This window comes from Symphalangus syndactylus, chromosome 14 (assembly GCF_028878055.3).
Source record: "Symphalangus syndactylus isolate Jambi chromosome 14, NHGRI_mSymSyn1-v2.1_pri, whole genome shotgun sequence".
NCBI lineage: Eukaryota > Metazoa > Chordata > Mammalia > Primates > Hylobatidae > Symphalangus > Symphalangus syndactylus.
Window position 1 is genome coordinate 39,685,645 of NC_072436.2, and position 21,701 is coordinate 39,707,345.

Here is a 21,701-nt window from a genome sequence, read left to right on the forward strand (position 1 = left end):
CAATGTAAAACTCTCCCACTGGGTGGGAATTCCTCCTGCCCCATCAACGCCAGCCTCCCTGTGGCTTTGCATCAGGCTCCACCTCCTCATGGCAGTGTGGAACTCTATTCCTGTCTCTCCAATGTCCTCACACCTCAGTGACTCCAACATCCTCTAAGACCAGGGAAGTCCGCACAGAACCTGCCACCATCCTTGGCACCCTGACAGCCCCTTCTAGTGACAGGAGCTTAAAGTGTAGCTTAAAGAAGCAGCTTTGGACCTGGTAGTACCTAGGGCTAAATTCTGCAGTACTCAGGTGGACCATAAAATAAGGCCATACTGTTAGACTTGATGTGTGAATGCCACTCTCCTTTTCTTTGATTGTTCTGTACCTGAAATCTACCTGCTCTAGAATTGCCTCCCAGATAATGTCTCTTTTAGCCTTGCTCTTCCCCCAGAGTTTCCTATTGTTTATACAAGTCCTGGGTTATTGTTCCTCCACCCAGCATTACTTAATACATCAATTAATTAGAATATAGGCTTTCCAAAGAGAGAATCATACTTTCATCCATTTCCCTTTCCCAGACTTTGGTGACTTACATGTAGAAGTTACTCAATAAATATCTGAAGCAGGTTAATTCAACCTGAATTTCTTGTGTTCATCTACTCTTGTTACCTGTTTTGGTCCCCAAATCCTTCCCACTTCAGACATTCGGTCAAACCATCAACAGAGGTTGTCTCCTAACATACACCAAATCTAGAATGTTATACGGAGGTGATTTCCTATTAATTCAGTGACAAAAGATGTCACAGACCTTCAGAGTTGGAAGATTCTTTAGAAAGTATTTCATCCATTTCTTTAATAAGAGGCCATGTTACTCATCCAAGGCCACACAGCTGGGGAAGCAGCAGCAGGGCCTGGCAGGAAGATGTTCTGGTGGAAGTGAGGCCATTCATCATGTCCAAGAAGCTGCCATCTGGGTGGCCAGCATTGGGTGAGAGGCCAACTCATACACTTGTTGGAAGGTTCCCTCTATTGGCCCCTAGGCATTTCTATTTAACCCGAACACGCCTCTGCATAAGTCCGGGTATCTCCATCTGATCTTCTCCGCAGGTTATCCTCATGGGCAACTGGATGAGGGGCCCATCCCCAATACAACCAGGCTGCACAGACCCCTGCTGCCACCACTGGGTGGCAGAGACACAGCCTCCTGCCCTATCTCACAAATCCATGGATGTGACCAATGGGAGTGACTTCCATTTAAAGTTCTGGGCAAATCTCAGAGATTGCTCTTTTCAACCACTGGGGAAGCTTAAAGCCAAACAGTCCTACTGGCATAGAAGTAAGCCTCATTTGTTTTCTATCTGAACACATATTTTACATCAAGAGAAGGGCTGTGGTTGGGGTAGGGAGAGCTGAAGGGAGATTCAAAGGTTCTTCAGCTCTCACAGATCTCAACCTCTTCAAAGTTTCAACCCTCAGAGCACTTAAGATGTTTCATCCCACTCAGCAGAAGTGCCTCTGCCCACACTCTCGGGTGCCACAGTGCATGCGTGGGAACTCAGCTGTGGTCCAGAGCCAGTAAAGGGAACGGCACAGTCACCTCACTGTATTTTTCCTAGAGGATGCAATTTATCCTTTGGGATTTGATAAGCTTCCTAAGGCACATTCACATGCACAGGGCAGGTGAGACCTGCTTGTTAGTGAGGCCACATCAAGCCTCACATGGTGATGGGTATGAATGAACTCATACTTGAAGGAATGGGCAACTCCTACCTGGGACCTTGAGCAGGTGGGTGTGGGCCAGAGCCCAGAGTCAGGGTGGATAGGCAATGGGAAAGAGAGAAAAGGCTTGCTTTTAGTGGTAACCACTTTCTAGCCTCAGTATTCTTGACTGCAGACTGGAGATAATAATAATGTCCTTCCGTGATATTTGGGGGGTTGACCAAATGAGATTTCTTGTAAAAGTGCTGTGCACAGGGCAGATGAGCAACAATTCTGTGCCCAGGAAGGGATTCCAGCGCCATTGCCAGCTCCTGGTTGCCTTCTTTTGAGATGATGTATTTTTTTCAAGGGAAAGGAGCAACAAGAGGGTACCTGCAGTCTGTAGGACAATACAAGTCAAATTCTGGAGTAAAAGTGTAGCACTTGCACTGTGTGCTGAGTCATTTGTGATCAGAGGGAAACTGAAAAGTGGCATAACAGGGTGATGGGGGGGCACAGAATTCACTATGAGTCTTGGGAGCACTGCTAGCACCTCTGCTACCTCTTAGGCGGGTCATTTCACCTCCCTGGCCCAACTGTGAATTCAAGAATACAACACCCAGCACTGCACTGTGGCCAGGGCTCCTGCAGAATAATGCAAGGGAAGAGAGCTGGAAACGACAACGTACTGGTCACATGTGTGATGCTATTTGATGTGGTTTGGCTCTGTGTCCCCCCTCAAATCTCATGTTGAATTACAATTCCCAATGTTGGAGGAGGGGCCTGGTGGGAGGTGAGTGAATCACAGGGGTAGACTTCCCCCTTGCTGTTCTCGTGATAGAGTTCACAAGATCTGGCTGTTTGAAAGTGTGTAGCACTTCCCCCTTATCTCGCTCTCTCTCTGGTGTGAAGATGTGTTAGCTTCCCCTTCGCCTTCCGCCATGATTGCAAGTTTCCTGAGACCTCCCAGCCATGCGTCCTGTACAGCCTGTGGAACTGCAAGTCAATTAAACCTCTTTTCTTCATAAATTACCCAGTTGCAGGTAGTTCTTTATCACAGTGTGAGAATGGACTAATACATTATTGTTATTGTTAAAGGAAAAGAGGAGGGGACAGGAGGAAGAGGAGGAAGGAAAAGGGGAGAAATGAGGAAAGAGAGGGAAAGGAGAAAGGGGGAGGAGACAGAAAAGGGATTGCTTTTTTAAAAAAGTAAACTTTTTATTTTAGAATAGTTTTAAATTTCCAGAAAAGTTGAGAATAGTCCAGAGAGTTTCCCTAGATATCACACCCAGTTTCTCTCATTGTTACTATCTTACATTAATAAGGTACCTTTGTCACAATTAATGGCCAGTGTTGATACATATTAACTAAAGTCACCCTTCATTCAGATGTCCTTAGTTGACCCAGCTGTCCTTCTTCCACCATAGAACACCATGTTACACTGAGTTGTTGCATCTCCTTAGGCTTCTCTTGGCTGTGACAATTTCTTAGACTTTCCTTGTTTTTGATGACCTTGACAGTTTTGAGGAACAGGTATTTTGTAGAATGTCCCAACATTGGGATTTGCCTGGTGTTTTCTTCTATGATTATTGGGAGAAGACCACAAAAATAAAGTGCCACTTTCATCACATTCTATCAGGAGCACATCCTATCAACATGACATCACTTTTGATGTTGACCATGATAGTCTGGCTGAGGCAGTGTTTGCTGGACGTCTCCACTGTGAAGTTTCTCCCCTGCCCTCTTTCCACACTGTAGGCTTTTGAAAGGAAGTCACGGTGTGCAGCCCATACTTAGGGCGGGGGGAATTATGCTCCACCTCCTTGGGAGTGCAGTATTACATAAATTACCTGAAATTCCACCACTCTGGAGATGTGCCTATTCTCTGCCATTTACTTATCCATATGTATGTGATTAAATAAATATATAAATGTAAATCAGTGTACAGTCATGCATATTTATTTTATACTTGGGTTATTTATAATCCAATACTACTTTATTGGTCAAATTGCTCCAGCTTTGGCCATTGAAAGCTTTTTCAAGTGGTCACTGTGTCCCCCTTGACCTGTGTGTTATTCTTTGTTCTTCTTAGCACGTTCTTACTTTCTGGCCCTGTTTATAAAATACTCCTCCAGGCTCATTTTGTACATTCCCCGCCTGTCCTAGAATCAGCCATTTCTCCAGGAAGGCTTATTTCCTTTTATTAAATGGTATTAAGAACGGCGGGGGCGGCGGCGGGGGCGGCAGCGGGGGCGCAGTGACGTCAGGGCGCTGGGGCAGCTCCTGTGACAGATGGAGCTGGAGCGGCCGGGCGGTGGCGGAATCCAGCGGCCGGGAGAGTGGAATGAATCTTACTTGTTGAATATCTTCTGGTTACTAGTCGGATTCATTTGTAAAAGAATCATTTTCCCCTGTGTGGAAGACACTTGGTGTTATATTTAAATTATACGTCCAGGGATCAAAAAGCTTTTTGATTTCCCAAAGGAGGGACATACCACTATATCAGATAAGCTTGACATTACAGCCAAGATGGTGCTGTCCCAGAGACAACGAGATTAACTAAATCGAGCTATAGCAGATTATCTTTGTTCAAATGGTTATGAAGAGGCATATTCTGTTTTTAAAAAGGAAGCTGAATTAGATATGAATGAGGAATTAAAGCAGGCTGGTGTTTTGGGAAAAAAAATGGACATCTGTTATTAGATTACAAAAGAAGGTTATGGAATTAGAATCAAAGCTAAATGAAGCAAAAGAAGAATTTACATCAGGTGGACCTCTTGGTCAGAAACAAGACCCAAAAGAATGGGTATTTTCCGCCAGAAAAATATACATTGAGTGGTCACAGGAGTCCAGTCACTCGAGTCATTTTCCATCCTGTGTTTGGTGTTATGGTCTCTGCTTCAGAGGATGCTACAATTAAAGTGTGGGATTATAAGACTGGAGATTTTGAATGGACTCTTAAAGGAAGGACATACAGGCTCTGTACAGGACATTTCATTTGACCACAGCGTCAAGCTTCTGGCTTCCTGTTCTGCAGCTATGACCATTAGACTACGGGATTTTCAGGACTTTGAATGCATCAGAACCATGCATGGTCATGGTTCCCCATGACCACAATGTTTCCTCAGTAGCCATAGTGCCCAATGGAGATCATATAGTGTCTGCCTCAAGGGATAAAACTATAAAAATGTGGGAAGTGCAAACTGGTTACTGTGTGAAGACGTTTACAGGACACAAGGAATGGGTAAGTATGGTACAACCAAATCAAGATGGCACTCTGATAGCCCATTGTTCCAATGACCAGACTGTGCGTGTATGGGTCGTAGCAACAAAGGAATGCAAGGCTGAGCTCCGAGAACATAAGCATGTGGTAGAATGCATTTCCTGGGCTCCAGAAAGCTCATATTCTTCCATTTCTGAAGCAACAGGCTCTGAGACTAAAAAAAAAGTGGTAAACCTGGGCCATTCTTGCTTTCTGGATCCAGAGACAAGACTATTAAGATGTGGGATGTCAGTACTGGCATGTGCCTTATGACCCTTGTGGGTCATGATAACTGGGTACGTGGAGTTCTGTTCAATTCTGGGTGCAAGTTTATTCTGAGTTGTGCTGATGGCAAGACCCTACACGTATGGGATTACAAGAACAAGCAATGAATGAAGACCCACAATGCCCATGAACACTTTGTTACCTCCTTGGATTTCCACAAGACGGCACCCTATGCGGTCACTGGCAGCGTAGATAAAACAGTAAAAGTGTGGGAGTGCCGTTGATTGTGTTTCCTTCAGCCCCTCCTCCCTCTTTTCCTCTGGATGCACTCTGATGACACCATGGTTACCCCACTGAGCTCTGTTTAAATAAATATTGTCCTTTCATGTAAATTATTCTGGATGTAGACTGAGCTTATTAAGTGTTACACACAAAGAAAAAAAAGAACAGCATTTACAACTAAGATGTAAACACTAGGTGTGCTCATTGCTACTGGGATGACACTTATTCAGGCCCTGTCAGGAGACAGAACAAGGAAATATATACCAACCCATATCTGTAAGTATATTGTACATATCCATCTGCATCTATTTTGAGCTGAGCTCGATTCCACGTTGATGTCCCCAACACTAACCACTACCACTGCAACCTTTCCTGCTTGCCTGTAGGTAGCCTCCCCTCCAACAAGGAGAAACCTGGCTCCCACCATCCTCCATCCAGTGACTTCGCATTTCAGAGTGTGTGACTAGTGGCTTCAGAATTTATATCCTTTTGGGAAAGAGCTTTATCTACTAGAATACAGGGTTGTGAACAGTTCCTTATGTTTTTAGTCTTACAGTCTCCACTCACTTCCAATGCCACTTGGTCAGCACGTTTTCCTCCCACCCCTTCAGTGGAATTATTTTATACATTTGTAATACAGTTAGTCTTCTGTCATATTCAGCATCCCATCTTGGAATCCCCCAACATCTTTAATTATTTTTTAAATTATTTTAACATTTGCATATGTTAAGGTTCACTCTTTGTGATGTAAAATTCCATGGGTTTTGAAAAATGCAGTGTCGTGTATTCACAACCACAGTATCATACACAATAATTTTACCATTCTAAAAAAAAATCTTGTGCTTTCCCAACTCTACTCTTCCATCTCTTCAGGCCCCTGGAAACCACTGATCCATTTACAATCTCGACAGTTCTGCCTTTTCTAGAACATAATATAAATGGATAAGCTTTTTTCAGTAAACAATATGCATTTAAGTTTTATCTATGTTTTTACATAGCCTGATAGTTCATTTATTTATGTCTCTGAATAGTATTCCTTTATATGCATGTACTACAGTTTATTAATCTATTCACCTACTGAAAGACATCCTGGTTTTCCAGATTTTGGCAATTATGAATAACGTTGCTACACACATTTGCATGCAGGTATTTTGTGGACGTAGTTTTCAATCAGTTGGGTAAACATCTAGGAGTGTGCTTGCTGGTTCATACAGTAAAATAATGTTTAACTTTTTAAGAAACTTCCAAACATCTTTTAAAGTAGCTGTACTATTTTGCCTTCCCACCAGAAATGCATGTGGGTTCTTATTCTTCTAAATTCTCATAGCAATTGGTATTGTTGGTTTTTTGTATACCAGCCATTCTAATAGGTGTGTGGTGAAAGCTCATTGTTGTATTCATTTGCATTTCTTTAATGACAGATGATGTTTCACATGCTTATTTACCATTTGTAAGATATATACACACATATATGTACATATGTATATGTCATATGTATACACACACAAATATCATCTTTGGTGGTGATTTGGAGGTGTCTGTTCAGATTTATTTATTTTTTTCAATTGGATTACTTACTCTCTTTTTGCTGACTTTTAAGATTTCTTAAAATGTTTTGTATACAAGTTTCTTATCAGGTTCATGTTTTGCAAATATTTCTTCTCAGTCTGCAGCTTGCGTTTTCATCATCTTAACAGAATCTTTCGTAGAGCAGAAGTTTTTAATTTTAATAAAGTCCAACGTCTCTATTTTTTTTCTTTCATGGTTCACGCTTTTGGTCGTGTATCTAAAAATTCCTCACCAAACCCAAGGTCACATAAATTTTTTTCTTATGTTTTCTTCTAAAAGTTTTATAAATTTGCATTTTAAATTTAGGTTTATGATCCATTTTGAGTTGATTTTTGTGTAAGTTGCAAGTTCTGTGTCCAGATTCACTTAGCCTATGAACATCCAATTGTCCCAGCACCACTTGGTGAAAAGACTTCACTTGCTCCATTGAGTTGCCTTTGCGCCTCTGTCAAAAGTCAGGTTATTATATTGAGTGGGTGGATCTATTTCTGGCCTCTCCATTTGTTGATTTATGTGTCCTTTTTTTTGCCAGCACCACACCGTCTTGATTATTATAGCTTTATAGTAATTCTTGAAATGAAGGACTCTGAGTACTCCAACTTTGATCTTCTTCAGTATTGTGTTAGCTATTCTAGGCCTTCTGTTTATATTAATTTTAGAATCAGTTTATCAATATCTAAAAAAAAACCTGCTGGGATTTTGAATCGGATTGTTCTGATCAAGTTAGAAATACTTCACATCTTAACAATACCAAGTCTTCCAATAGATAAGCAGGGACTATCTTGCCGTTTATATAGATTATTTTATTTTGCCAGTATTTTCTAGCTTTTTGCATACAGTTTCCATGCAGATTGTGTCAAATTTATAACTAAATACTGATTTGGGGGGATGCTATTGTAAATGGTAATGTAAATTTCATTTCAAATTCTAATTGTTCATTGTATATAGGAAAGCAATTGACTTTGGTATATTTTCTTTGTATGCTCTGTCCTTGTTATACTCACCTTTTCCAGTGAGGTTTTCACCTTTTTTTGTGTGTGTAGATTATTTGGCATTTCCTACATAGACAATGTATCTACTAATAAAGACCATTTTTATTTCTTTTTGTCCGGTCTGTGTATCTTTCTTTTAATTCTTTTTCTTATTGCTGTACCTGGGACTTCCAGTATGATATTCAATAGGAGTGGTGAGAGAGGACATATTTGCCTTATTCTTGATTTTAGGGAGAAAGTGCCCAGCCTCTCACCAATAAGTATGATGTTTAGTGCAGGCTTTTTGTACATGTTCTTTACCAGGTTGAAGAAATCCCCTCTGTTTCTAGTTTGCTGAGAGATTTTATTGTAGATAGGTATTGATTTTTTTCAAATACTTTCTCTAGCAGTTGATATAGTCATGTGATTTATCTTCTTTAGCCTATTGATATGGTAAATTACATTGATTTTTGAATATCAAACCAGTTTTGTATACATGGAATAAATCCCACTTGGTTATGGTATATAATATTACTGAATATGATTCAATAGTTTTTTTAAAGATTGTATCTATGATTATGAGAGATACTGGTCTGTAGTTTTTCCTTTCTTAAAATGTCGTTAGCAGGTTTTAGTGTTAGGGCAATATACTGTGCTATGGTCTGAATGTTTGTGTTCCCCCAAATTCATATGTTGGAATTCTAACTTCCAAGGTGATTGTATTAAGAAGTGGGGCCATTGGGAAGTAATTAGATCATGAGGGCGGAGCCCTCATGAATGGGTGATCCCTTATAGAAGACACCTAAATGCCCTTATAGTAGAGGCCTAAGAGAGACTCCTCATCCCCTCCACCATATAAGGACACAGCTAGAAGGAACCATTTATGAAGCAGAGAGCAGGCCCTCACTGGACACCAAATCTGCCAGTGCCTTGCTCATGGACTTCCCAGCCTTCAGAATTGTGAAAAATAAATTTCTATTGTTTATGAGCCACCCAGTTTGTATGGTGTTTTGTTACAGCAGCCTAAATAGACTAAGATAACTGGCCTCATAGAATGAGTTTGGAAGCAATGCCTCTGCCTCTATTTTTTGGAAGATATTGTGGAGAATTGTTATTATTTCCTCTTTAAGTACTCTGTTGAATGTACCAGTGAAACTATCTGGGCCTAGTGCTTTCTTTTCTGGAAGGTTCTAAATTATTCAATCTCTTTGAATATAAGACTACTCTCCTTTGGGGGGCTTTAATAGTTTGTGTCTTTCAAGGAATTGTTGCACTTCACCTTAGTTATATTTATGAGCATGAAGTTGTTTGTTGTATTACTTAATTAACCTTTTAATGTCTATGGGATCAGTTGTGATGACCTCTCTTTTGTTTCTAATGATAATAATTTATGTCTTTTCTATCTTCATTGGCCTGACTAAATGTTTATCAATTTTATTGCTCTTTTCCAAGAACCGGCTTTTGTTTTATGATTTTTCTCTATTGCTTTCCTGTTTACAATTTTATTAATTTCTGTTCTAATTTTTATTACTTATCTTATTTTCCTTGCTTTAGGCTTAAATTAAATTAGGCTTCTTTCTTTAGTTTCCTAAGATGGAAACCTGAATGATTGACTGTAGATCTTTTTTTTCTAATAAATATATGTGTTTAACATTATAAATTCCCATTGTTCTGCTTTTTGTCACTATAGGTTAGTTTGCATTTTTAAAAATTTTATGTAAATGAAATCATGCTGCTTATATGTTTTTTTCTCTGCTTTCTTTTGCTCAGCAAAATTGTTCTCAGATTCATCCATGTCCTTGCTTGTATCATTAGTCTTTCTTTTCTATCTTTTTTAGATAGAGTCTCACTCTGTCACCCAAGCTGGAGTGCACTGATGTAATCACAACTCACTGCAGCCTTAACCTCCTGTGCTCAAGCAATCCTCCCACCTTGGCCTCCTAAGTAGCTGGGACTACAGGTGTGCACCTCCACACCCTGCTATTTTTTTTCTTTTCTTTCTTTTTTTTTTTTTTTTTTGAGACATAGTCTCTCTCTGTCACCCAGGCTGGAGTGCAGTGGCGTGATCTCGGCTCACTGAAACCTCCACCTCCTGGGTTCAAGCAATTTTCCTGCCTCAGTCTTCCTAGTAGCTGGGATTACAAGTGTGCGCCACCACACCTTGCTAATTTTTTTGTATTTTTAGTAGAGATGGGGTTTCACCATGTTGCCCAGACTGGTCTCAAACTCCTGAGCTCAAGTGATCTGCCTCAACCTCCGAAAGTGCTGGTATTACAGGTGTGAGCCACTGCCCAGCTGTCTATTTCTTCTTATTGCTTGATAGTACTCCATTATATGGATATGCCACAGTCCATTTATCTGTTGCTATACCTTTTGGATCATTTTCAGTTTTAAGTGATTGAAAATAAAGCTGCTATTAACAATCATGTAAGAATGTTTGTGTGGACAAATGCTTTCATTTCTCTTGAGTAAATACCTACGAGTGGAATGGCTGAGTAATATAGTAAATGTATGTTTAACTTTTAAGAAACTGCCTATCTGTTCTCCAAAGTGGAGGTACCATGTTGCATTCTTACCAGCAACATATAAGAGTTCCAGTTCCTCCACATCCACACCAACACTGGTGTGGTCAGTATTTTTAACTTTAGACATTGTAATTCAGACTGAATATATGAATGTGGTATGTTATTTAAGTTTTATTTAATTCCTCTCAGGAATACTTTGTAGTTTTCAGTATACAGGTCTTCCCCATCCTTTGTCAGGTTTATCCTAAGTATTTTATATTTCTGATACTATTATAAAAGGCACTCTCTATTTCACTTTCTGATTGTTCATTGTTAATCATATAAATGCAATTGACTTTTTAAATATTGATATTACAGCTTGTACCCTTTCTAAATTCACTTATGAGTTCTAGTATCTTTTTGTAAGTTCACATATTTTTGCCGTTTTTTGTTTGTTTCATGAAAGAGGATATATTTGGTCTCTACTACTCCTTTTGGCCTTAATTGAAATTTGGGAGGATATGCTTTTTAAAAGTATATCTTTCTAAGGTCAGTTAGCTCATGGATGGAGTGGTTATTTGAAATCAGGGCATGGTGGCAGCAAGAGCCAGCAGGCATGGAAAGAGTGAGCCTGGTCTGCTCTGGAGGTGAGGCATAAGAGGAAAATTCTTAGAACACTCTGCCCTAGTAATGAGAGCAAGATATGTGAGGACTGGCTTGGGAGTCCCTTCTGTGGATGAGAGTATTAAACCCCATGATGATTTAGTGTCCATCCTTAAGGGATGCTTGCCAAAGTATGAGACAACCATGTAATGGGATACTCTGCAGTCACTAAAGCAGATGGCAAAAAGGTCATTGGCATGGAACATGCTTGTGGGTTATGACTGTATTAGTTTTCTAATGGTGCATTAAATACGTAGTCGTGAGTATGACTGCTCTTTGTAAGCATAGGTTCTGAGGCTTAGGCACAGAATGTTGGGAGTGATATTTAAAGTTCTGCCTTTATACAATTGCCAAATAAAAATTGGCATGATTCAAAACACTATGTGCAATAGAGTAACATTTTTATAAGAAAACAAGTGTATACAGTAAAAAATTATGGGCAGTGTTTGTTCTTTACCCTCAAAGATTTTTTACCATAAACATGTATCACTAGGATACTGTGAACAGCTTACATGAAACCTAAACTGATACAAATCCATTTGTAAGATGGAACTCAAGGTGCATTTTCCCATAGACACAATGTTTTGGAGCCCTGTGACTTTCCACAAAAGATTTTAATAATAAGGCTCTATACCCCAGGCCTTATTTCTAGTGGGCAGTAATTTCAAGTTTAATTCAAGGTGCCGGGAATAAATGGCTGTGTCTCCCTCATTCGCTGACCCATGAAGAGGCATCAGTGGTCAAGGGGGCTGGTGACCAGGAGCTGTTCACATTACATCGACATAAGAAAATGCCACTCCCTATGTTCATAAGAACGTATGTTCCACTCTAGGAGAGGAGGGGCAGAGCCCCCTCACAGCTGCTGCACACTGGGGTTGGCCTCTTCACAGGCATGTCTGTGTGTGTGTGTGTGTGTATGCATGTACAAAAATGTGTACGCATGAGCACACGAGGGGACATATCAGTAAGCACATGTGTATGTGGCGGGTGATCTGAGTCCATTTATGTTGCCTCTTTTCCCAGAAGAAGAAAAGAGTCCACCAAGAAAGTTTTTGTTTGAGAGTTTAGGTTTTACTGCAGATATCATGAGACGTCTTTGAGAGGGTTTTCTCTCCCTGTCCCGACCTCTCCCCTCTCTCATCTGCCATTCTCTCCAGCCTCACTTTGTGTGGTCGGTGATTGATTAAATAAACTGTGGAGCATCCACTCCATAGAGTCCTACTCAGCAAGAAAAAGGGGCATTGGATAATGATGTGCCCAACAGTGTGGATAAATCTCCAGAGAATTGTGCTGAGCAAAAAAGACATGCACACCATGAGTCTATTATTCCTGAAATGACAACATTATAAAAATGAAGAACAGATTATTGGTTGCCAGGGATTTAGGAGAAGAGGATGGAAGGAGGTATGGCTATAAAAAGGCAGCAAGAGGAACCCTGTGGTGATGGATACACAGACCCTACATGTGGGATAAGATTGCATGGGACTAAACACACATGCATGTGTACACATACACACAATGAGGACAAGTAAAAGTGTATCAATGCCAATATTCTGGCAGTGCTGTTATACTATCATATAAGATGTTATCTTTAGGGGAAACTGGATAAAGGGCACACAATATATTTTCTGATTTATTTCCTAAAACTGCAGAATAATTTACAATGATCTTCAGATAAAAAAGCTTAATTTTGGCCTGGGCATGGTGGTTCACACCTGCAATCCCAGCACTTTGGGAGGCCAAGGCAGGAGGATTGCTTGAGCCCAGTAGTTTGAGACAAGCCTGGGCAACATAACAAGACATTACCTCTACAAAAGTAAAAAAAAAAAAATAGCATGATGTATTGGCATGTGCCTCTGGTTCCAGCAACTTGAGAGGCTGAGGTGGGAGGATTGCTTAAGCACGGATGGTTGAGGCTGCAGTGAGCCATGTTTGAGCCACTGAACTTCAGCCTGGGTGGGAGAGTGAAACCGTGTCTCAAAACAAAACAAACAAAAAAAAGATAATTATAGTAAAACAAAACAAAACAAAACAAAGCTTAATTTTTAAAAAGTGAGACAGAAATAAATATTTTTCTCAAACAAAAACTGAGGGAATTCCTAGCGAGTAGATCTGTCCTAAGGACAGCTTTGCAGAAGCTCTTCAGGCAGAAGGAAAACCTTATCAGTCAGAAACTGGGGTCAGCATCAGGCAGAGATGCAGTGCAGAGAAAGCATAAATGAAGGTAAAATCAGATCATTTGTTTTCTTTATTTTTTATTTAATTCACTTTTTATTGAGGTAAAATATACATATATGATTTATCATCTTTACCATTTTAAGTGTATTCTTCGATGGTAATAAATACATTGTGTTCCTTTTTTTCCCTACTTCCCCTACTCTCTTCTTTATAGTCCTTATTATTTATTGATCTAAATTACTAATTATGGTTTTGCAGCTTTCTTCCTATGTTTTGGAGCCAATTTTTGTTCAAGTGTCAAGCATGTTTTTTTGAAACCTTGCAGAGCTGGGGTAGGCCTTATGCCTGTGGGTGGGTGGCTGGAAGGGCCTGGAAAGAACCCTGATGATACATGGTTTTCCCAGGGTACCCCTGCATCTCCCAGCCATGGACTCCAGTCTCTCTGAGAAGCCATAACAGCTTTTGTTAGAGGGGACCACTGATGCCTTTAGCATGTGGGTGTTGTCTAGGGCTATCAGCACGAGTGACAGATGCAAGGGCATTGGAGTCAGGCCGACATGAGTTCAAACCCCAGCTCTGCCTCTTAGTAGCTATGTGATCTTGGGCAATTTACTTAACCTCTCTGGTCTCCAGTCTCATATGCAATAATATTTTTCAGGGCAGCTGTTGTCAGTTACAGGACCTAACACATGGGATAGACGCCATCACATAATGGATGCTGTTCATTTCCTTCCCTATTATGACATGTATCACTTTTCCTTCCAGTGAGTAGACAGTTGCCACACTCACATAGGAGACTCCATTCCTTATCAACTTTCATAGGTAAGAGCTGCAGTGCTCCATCCTCTCCTGAGAGTTTATTCTCTGCAGGGAGGCAAACATAACTATCACTTCTCAGTCGTCCTCCAAACTTAGGTGAGGATCAAGTTTTGTAGGAGGTCTTGCAGCTTAAGAAAACAGGTCTAAATCCAAGCAGCCTGATGAAACAATAACCCCACCTTCTCCCATTCCCCAAATCCCTTTGAGAGTAGGGGCATTGTGTTGCCTTCCTGGTGGTTCCAAAAACTGGACCTCTGGACTTTAATGCAATTCCACAGTCCATTCTTTGTCCAGCAGTCAAAATGGTGTCTTTAGACATTTAAAATAAGTTAGCAAGGATTGAAAAGCTCCCATGCCTGACCCAGCCTCCTGTCTCTCCACTCTCCCCATGGCTTACACTGTCCCAGCCACGCTCATCTTTCTGTTTCTCAACTTGACAAACTCATTCCACCTCAGGGCCTTTGCACTTGTTGGTCCTGCTGCCTGGAAGGCTCTGCCCCTGATCTGAGTATGCAAGCCCCTCATCATCCTGTCCCAGCTCCAGGATCGCCCCAGCAAGCAGCCTTCCCTGAACATTGTTGAAAGCAGAACCCCTCCCTCCTCCTCCCTTGGCAGCCCTCTTAATTTCTCTGTTTGCCCTCTGGCATTCACCACAATCTAAAACCACCTCACTCATTTACATGCTTACTTGAGTTTTCTCCATTTTCTCCTTCAGGAACATCAGCTCCATGGGACTAAGACTGAGAAATCCCTGGTGCCCTGATCTAGGCCCAGCACTCAATTTGGGTGAGTCCCAACATCTATTTATAAATGAATGACTGTCCCTTCCCTCCCTGGCATGGGGACTTACACCCTGCAACAGCAACTCTGGTCCCTGACCCCCCTGGAGAGCTACCTGTGGATCCCAAGCCATTCCCAGACCACATAGGTGGTAGCTGGCACAGGGGGAAGCATGCCAGGGTCCAGTGACCCCAGACAGTCACTTAGGATGTGATATGGTTTGGCTGTGTCCCCATCCAAATCTTAACTTGAATTGTATCTCCCAGAATTCCCACGTGTTGTGGGAGGGACCCAGGGGTGAGGCAATTGAATCACGGGGGCCGGTCTTTCCTGTGTTATTCTCATGATAGTTTATAAGTCTCACGAGATCTGATGGGTTTATCAGGGGTTTCCACTTTTGCTTTTTCCTCATTATTCTCTTGCCGCTGCCATGTAAGAAGTGCCTTTCATCTCCTGCCATGATTCTGAGGCCTCGCCAGCCATGTGGAACTGTAAGTCCAATTAAACCTCTTTTTGTTCCCAGTTTCAGGTATGTCTATATCAGCAGCAAGAAAATGAACTAATACAGAATGTTAGCCCCAAGGATAACATTTTTGCAAGCTCACCTGGCAGACCTGGGCAGGAGATTCTTTTCTTTTCTTCTTCTTCTTTTTTTTTAATTTTTATATTATATAAAGATGAGTCTCACTATGTTGCCCAGGCTGGTCAACAAGTGATCCTGGGCTCAAGAGATCTGCCACTTGGCCTCCCAAAGTGATGGGATTACAGGCATAAGCCATTGTGCCTGGCCATGAAGGTTCTGAATAAGGAGTAATGGAGCATGTCTCCACTCATATGCAGCCATGTAGCTTGATGGCTTGGGATTAGGGAGCAGTGCTAATTCAGCAGACACCAAGGCAAAGAAATTGCACCTAGGGAAGATTTACTTCTTATCCTCTGTATCCCACGTCACCTCCACCCCCCTAGCTGAGCTGCACCCCACGCTCCCAGCAGCCCTCACGCTGAGGAATAAGCAGCTCAGCTGCCTGTCCCGCATCCTGCTGAGCTGCAGCCAAGACCAGAGGGACTTTCCCCGCCCCCACCACACATGTGTGTCTATCCACAGAGGAACATCTATCAGGGGCTCCTGGAGAGAAATGACTATTCCATAAAGATTTCATTTTTGTTGGAGTCTATCCACAGCTCTATATAGTCATAAAAATTCAATAGGAAACTTCCATAAAAAAAGAGGCATAATTAAAAAGAAATAGGGACAGCTCCAGCAGAGGTTGAAGATTAAAGACCAAGAGGCCCAGCACAGATAGGGGAATTTTATGAGCTACCAAAGAAAGAAAAACACACCACACAGAAAATGCATGCAGAAGAGACGGTCCTGCCACTTTGAGTGAGGTGAGCCAACCAGACCGGGGTGCTGTTCTCTGAAGATGGGGGCAGGCACTCAGACCCTGTGTGACACAGCAGTGCTCAAGAAACACTGCAGCTCCAAGTATTGGGAGCCAGTGGGATGTCAAGTCTCCACTGCCAGACAGCCCTGCCCTTGTTGGATCCACAGAAGTCTGAGGCTCAGGACAAAGATAACCCTCTGAAATTTCATGGCCTGAGGAGTTGAGTTGTTACCCCAGTGGTCATAGGGCAGGAGGAAAAGCTTTTAACTAACCTCTGGGGGACTGGATCCTTAGCCAACATTCTCCTGCCTCAGCCTCCCAAGTAGCTGGGACTACAGGTGCCCGCTACCATGCCTGGCTAATTTTTTTGTATTTTTAGTAGAGGCAGGGTTTCACCGTGTTAGCCAGGATGGTCTTGATCTCCTGACCTCATGATCCTCCCGCCTTGGCCTCCCAAAGTGCTGGGATTACAGGCATGAGCCATCACGCCCGACTTCATTAGACTATTTTTCTTATTACAAATACAATAGATGTTCCTTGTAGAAATTTTGGAAATACAGAAAAGCAAAATGAGGATTAAAACTGACTGTCATCTTTTTACCTATCTATATGCATCTATCACCTTGACATTTTTGCTTCCCAATCTTTGGAAAAATACATGTCATAAAGAAGAAAATAAGAAAATAACAGGCTTGGATACTGGAAATCTGGGCAGGATAAGGGGAAAACTGCCATCCAAAGCAAATCAGAGACACAAAATGGCTGAGTTGTGGACAGAGCTTAGCGGTTACAGAGCAATCCTGCCCATCAGAATCCCAGGTAGCTCAAAGGAGAAACTGAGGCTTAAACAATGGGGGTGGGAAGGGAAGAAATGCAGAGAGATCCTCGGGGTTTTACAACCAAAAAGAAACAGTAGGTTTGATTGCCTCTCTGCAAAGTCCATGAGTATGTGTACATTTCTGTCCCCATTTCCAAATTCGACACAGTCGGTAATGATGGCGACTTTTGGAGTCAGCACCCTTTGCCCCATCTAAGCTATGACTGTGGTGGTGGTACCCACATTTCTGGAGATAGGGTCACTGCTTTACCTGCAGTACTGGGGGCTGGGAGCCATGAGCCCTCAGGGGTCATTCCTAAAGAGAACAGTGAGCCCCAGATATCCATAAACATAATTTCACAATTGGGAGGAGGCAGCTCTTTTTATTGCTACTATCTTGTTATATCATCATCATCATCATCATCACGATGATGCTGAAGATGGCAATCAGACTAAGTGAGCAGTGCCTTAGACCAGGGCTGAACCATTTCTTTGGGCATAAGAGAGATTTAGAAAACAATAAAAAGTGCTTTCCAGTGACTTATTTTCCAGTAAAACTAAACATAGCTATGTTGAGTCCTAAGGGGGAAGATTTGACTCATCTTATGACTTAAGAGTTCCTAATTTTTGGATAGAGGATCATCTATGGAGAATCTGGCATAGCTTTTATAATGTGACCTTTGGCTCATGCCTGAGAAGTAGCCCCAGGTAGCTTTCTGGTCCCTCCTGCAAGCAGGCACAGCCCACCACTGAGTAGGTCACCCATGGGGTTCCTGGGGCACTTGCTACTGGGAGTAAGGGAAGCATAACCAGGTGCAAAGCAGGTGAGGGACAGGCCAGAGGTGCCTTGCCCAGGGCTGCTGTGTGTTCTGCTCCTGCGGGACATGAGCTCCGTGGGACAGGGTGGACTCTTGCTTACCCATGTCCCCACTTCTACCGTGGCCATGGGCTCACCAGTGCAAATAAGTATTTTTTAAAACATGTTTAGCTAGATGGACTTTGAGTAATAGAAAGAACTCTGGAGAAGGTTCAGGTGAGCCTGCTCTTTCCCTGCTTTTGAAATAAAAAGACCAAAGCCTGGGGCAGTTGGGGAAGCCCAAGGACACATGGCGGCCACCTGCAGAGGCCACAGACGACCCAGCCCAAGGTGCCTCATGGCTCACATCAAAGGAGCCTGTCCAGGATGAAGGCCACTCTGTGCATTTTTTTACTCCATAAAAAGCTAAGAACTTGCTAGGAAGAAGGGAGAAAAAACTCTTTCTAGGTTTGTAGAAAGGAAATTTCAGGGAAAGTAGTTCTAAGATGCTCGTGAATTAGACCTGATGGAGTTTTCCAGATTCCAAGAGTATGGACTCTGGAACTAGATATCCTTGGAGCAGATGTAAGTCCCCTATCTGTTTGTTAGGCCGTAGAAGGACACTTCCATTCTCTGAGCCTCCACCTGGGAATCTCCATCCCAGGTCACAGCAGTAGCTGCCTCAGTAGCTCATCACAAAGATCACTAGATCCCTCAGGCAAAGCTCCTGGAAGGATGTCTGGCAGACAATTCCTGCTCAGTAAAGGTTGACCACCATTGCTATTATTTCATTGCCACCCACTCTCCAAGAAACAATCTTCTCCTGGAACTGTTTGGGATTGCCAAGGCAAGTAGGAGGAATCAAACTCACCCAGTCACTTGGCACTCATTGGTTTCAAGCCTTATGTCAAAATTGGCAAGCAGTAGCATCAGCCCTCAGGGGAGGGAGACTGGCCATCAGACAACGGATGGGGAGGGGGTTTCACTAGAAATTGTTTACAATGTGCATATATTCATTTTCAAAAAAGCAGTTATAACAAAGGAATGTGGTGGCTAGTAATGAAAAATAATTATACAGATATTTTAAAAGTTAAAAGACAACACAGGGGCCCAAACCACAGTCTGGTAAATACATCTGCCCTGAATCCCAACACTCCTTCCCAGGCACAGGGACAAGAATTGTGTGTCTTTGGGTCCAGCAAGCAAAGCAAAGGTCTGGGGCTGTGAGGGGCAGAGCTGGGAAGAGGGGGAAGGTAAATTCAGGCTTTCCTCTCACCTTAATAATAAAGACATTGGAATCTCTTTTAGAAATTTAAATGTGCAATGAACAAAAAGAAAGGAAGCAAAATAATCATTACAAAAGCAACGATGGCTGTCACTTACATAGTACTTTCTACATGCCAGGAACTATTTAAGAATTATATAATGGTTAATATAATTCCAAGAACAATACTATGAGATAGGTACTATCACTGTTTTTTTTTAACTTTTATTTTAGTTCAGGGGCACATGTGCAGGTTTGTTACATAGGTAAACTTACGTCGTGGGGGTTTGTTGTACAGATTATTTTATCACCCAGGTATTAAGCCTAGTACCCATTAGTTATTTTTCCTGATTTTCTTCCTCCTTCCATCCCCTACTCACGCAACAGACCCCAATGTGTGTTGTTCCCCCTAAGTATCCATATGTTTTCATCATTTTGTTCCCACTTATAAATGAGAACATGTGATACTTGGTTTTCTGTTCCTGCATTAGTTTGCTAAGGACAATGGCCTCCAGCTCCATCCATGTGCATGCAAAGGAAATGATCTCATTCTTTTTATGGCTGCATAGTATTCCATGGTGTATATGTACCACATTTTCTTTATCCAGTCTATCACTGATGGGCATTTAAGTTGATTCCATGTCTTTGCTATTATATAACTGTCTTTTTTTCTTTTCTTTTCTTTTTTTTTTTTTTTTTTGAGATGGAGTCTTGCTCTGTCGCCCAGGCTTGGGTGCAGTGGCGGCAATCTCAGCTCACTGCAACCTCCACCTCCCACCTCAGCCTCCCAAGTATCTGGGATTACAGGCACCCGCCACCACGCCTGGCTAATTTTTGTATTTTTATTAGAGATGGGGTTTTGCCATGTTGGCCAGGCTGGTCTCAAACTCCTGACCTCAAGTGATCTGCCCTCCTCAGCCTCCCAAAGTGCTGAGATTACAGGCGTGAGCCACCACACCTGGCTGTATCACTGTCTTTTTTAACAGATGAGAAAACTGAGACTCAGATAATTTATGTAACTTGCCCAAGTCATACTTCTAATATGTGTTGAAGTTTGGCTTCAGAGTCCACACCTGTTTCTGTATACCTCTAGAATACATGGTCAATGTATTCAGATTACCAAATCTTTTTATTTGGAGAGCCCAAAGAAAAGTAGAGAAAATACATCCCATATCCACAGAGCCAAATGGACGGGTCTAAAGTCTAAGGGGCTCCATGGTGCTGTCCTCGCCATACACAGAATTTCTTCATTTGTCACAAATGGCAATGAGGACAAAGTAGAGGCCAAAATCAAGCATCTTTCAATTCAAGCTTCGGGAGAAGGGAGAAGGGGTAAGAAAGAGGATAAGATGAAGTGGTGGGATCTAAAGCCCTGCAAGGCCTGAATGTGTCCCCTTGAAATTTATATGTTGAGACAACTACCAGTGTAATAGTATTAAGAGGCGGGCCTTTAGGAGATGATTAAATCATGAGGGTGGAGGCCTCCTAGATGGGATTAATGCCCTTATAAAATAGCTGCAACAGAGCTTGCTTGCCCCTTCCACCTTGTGAGGACACAGCCAGGGGCACCATCTATGAAGCACAGAGTGGGCCCTCACCAGACACCAAATCTGCCTGCACCTTGATCTTGGACTTCCAGCCTCCAAAACTGAGAAATAAATGTCTATTACCTATAAGTTACCCAGTCTAAGGTGTTTTGTTATAGTGTCTCTAGTAAACTAAGGCAAGCCCCCAGCTGGAAATATCCATCTCTGCTAAAAGTGCCACAGGACCTGGAATGAGTAACAGACCCTTTCCACATCTTATCTGCAAGAAGCTAGGTTCTGTGTTTGTCTCAGCCTGGCCCTGCTCTCAGGGTTAGCATTGCACAACTGGAAGAGGTTTTGGTGAATTCTGTTGCCCACCTTGTTCTCCCAATAGAAAAGCCAGACCCCAGAGAAGGGAAGAACACCAGGTTCACAGTGGAGAGAGAACAGCCCCCCAGTCTCCTGCTGAGGCTGCACTAGTGGCGAACCCCACCCCACCCTGTCCTCTGGGAAGCCCCTCCTGACTCCTCCCTCTGCAGTCAGGCTGTTTCCACTCACAGCGTGCAGTCACAGCACCATTCCCAGTATATTTTTGGACACTAGTCCTGGCTGCATTGCCAGGATGTGGGGCCCTTGGGTTTTCCCTCTACTACAGTACTGGCCTGGCTGGATGGAAAAACAGGTAGGCAAGGGTTTGCCCTGAGGATAAAAGGGATATAAGCCTGTGGCCATCCTGGGGGTTATAAGCCTCTCCACTCCTGTCTTTTTCTGTGGCATATAACAGAGCACTTGAAACCAGGCATTTATTATTTTCTTCTGGAGGCCAAGAAATCCAAGGTGGAGGGGCCACATCTAGTGGGGCTGTCTTGCTGGTGGGGACTCTCTATAGAGTCCTGAGGCAGCACAGAGCATCAAATGGCAAAGGGGCTGAGCATGCTCACCTGCTAGCTCAGATCTCTCTTCCTCTTTTATGAAG

General features: G+C 42.4%; 1 long non-coding RNA gene and 1 pseudogene across 1 annotated transcript in view; one reads left to right on the forward strand and one right to left on the reverse strand.

Annotated features, from left to right (window-relative positions):
• The window catches only part of LOC129461905 (uncharacterized), a 266,171-nt gene that overhangs the window by 150,280 nt on the left and 94,190 nt on the right, over positions 1–21,701 (reverse strand). The gene's annotated exons all lie outside the window — the stretch shown is intronic.
• On the forward strand, positions 4,030–5,566 carry LOC129461903 (platelet-activating factor acetylhydrolase IB subunit beta-like; annotated as a pseudogene).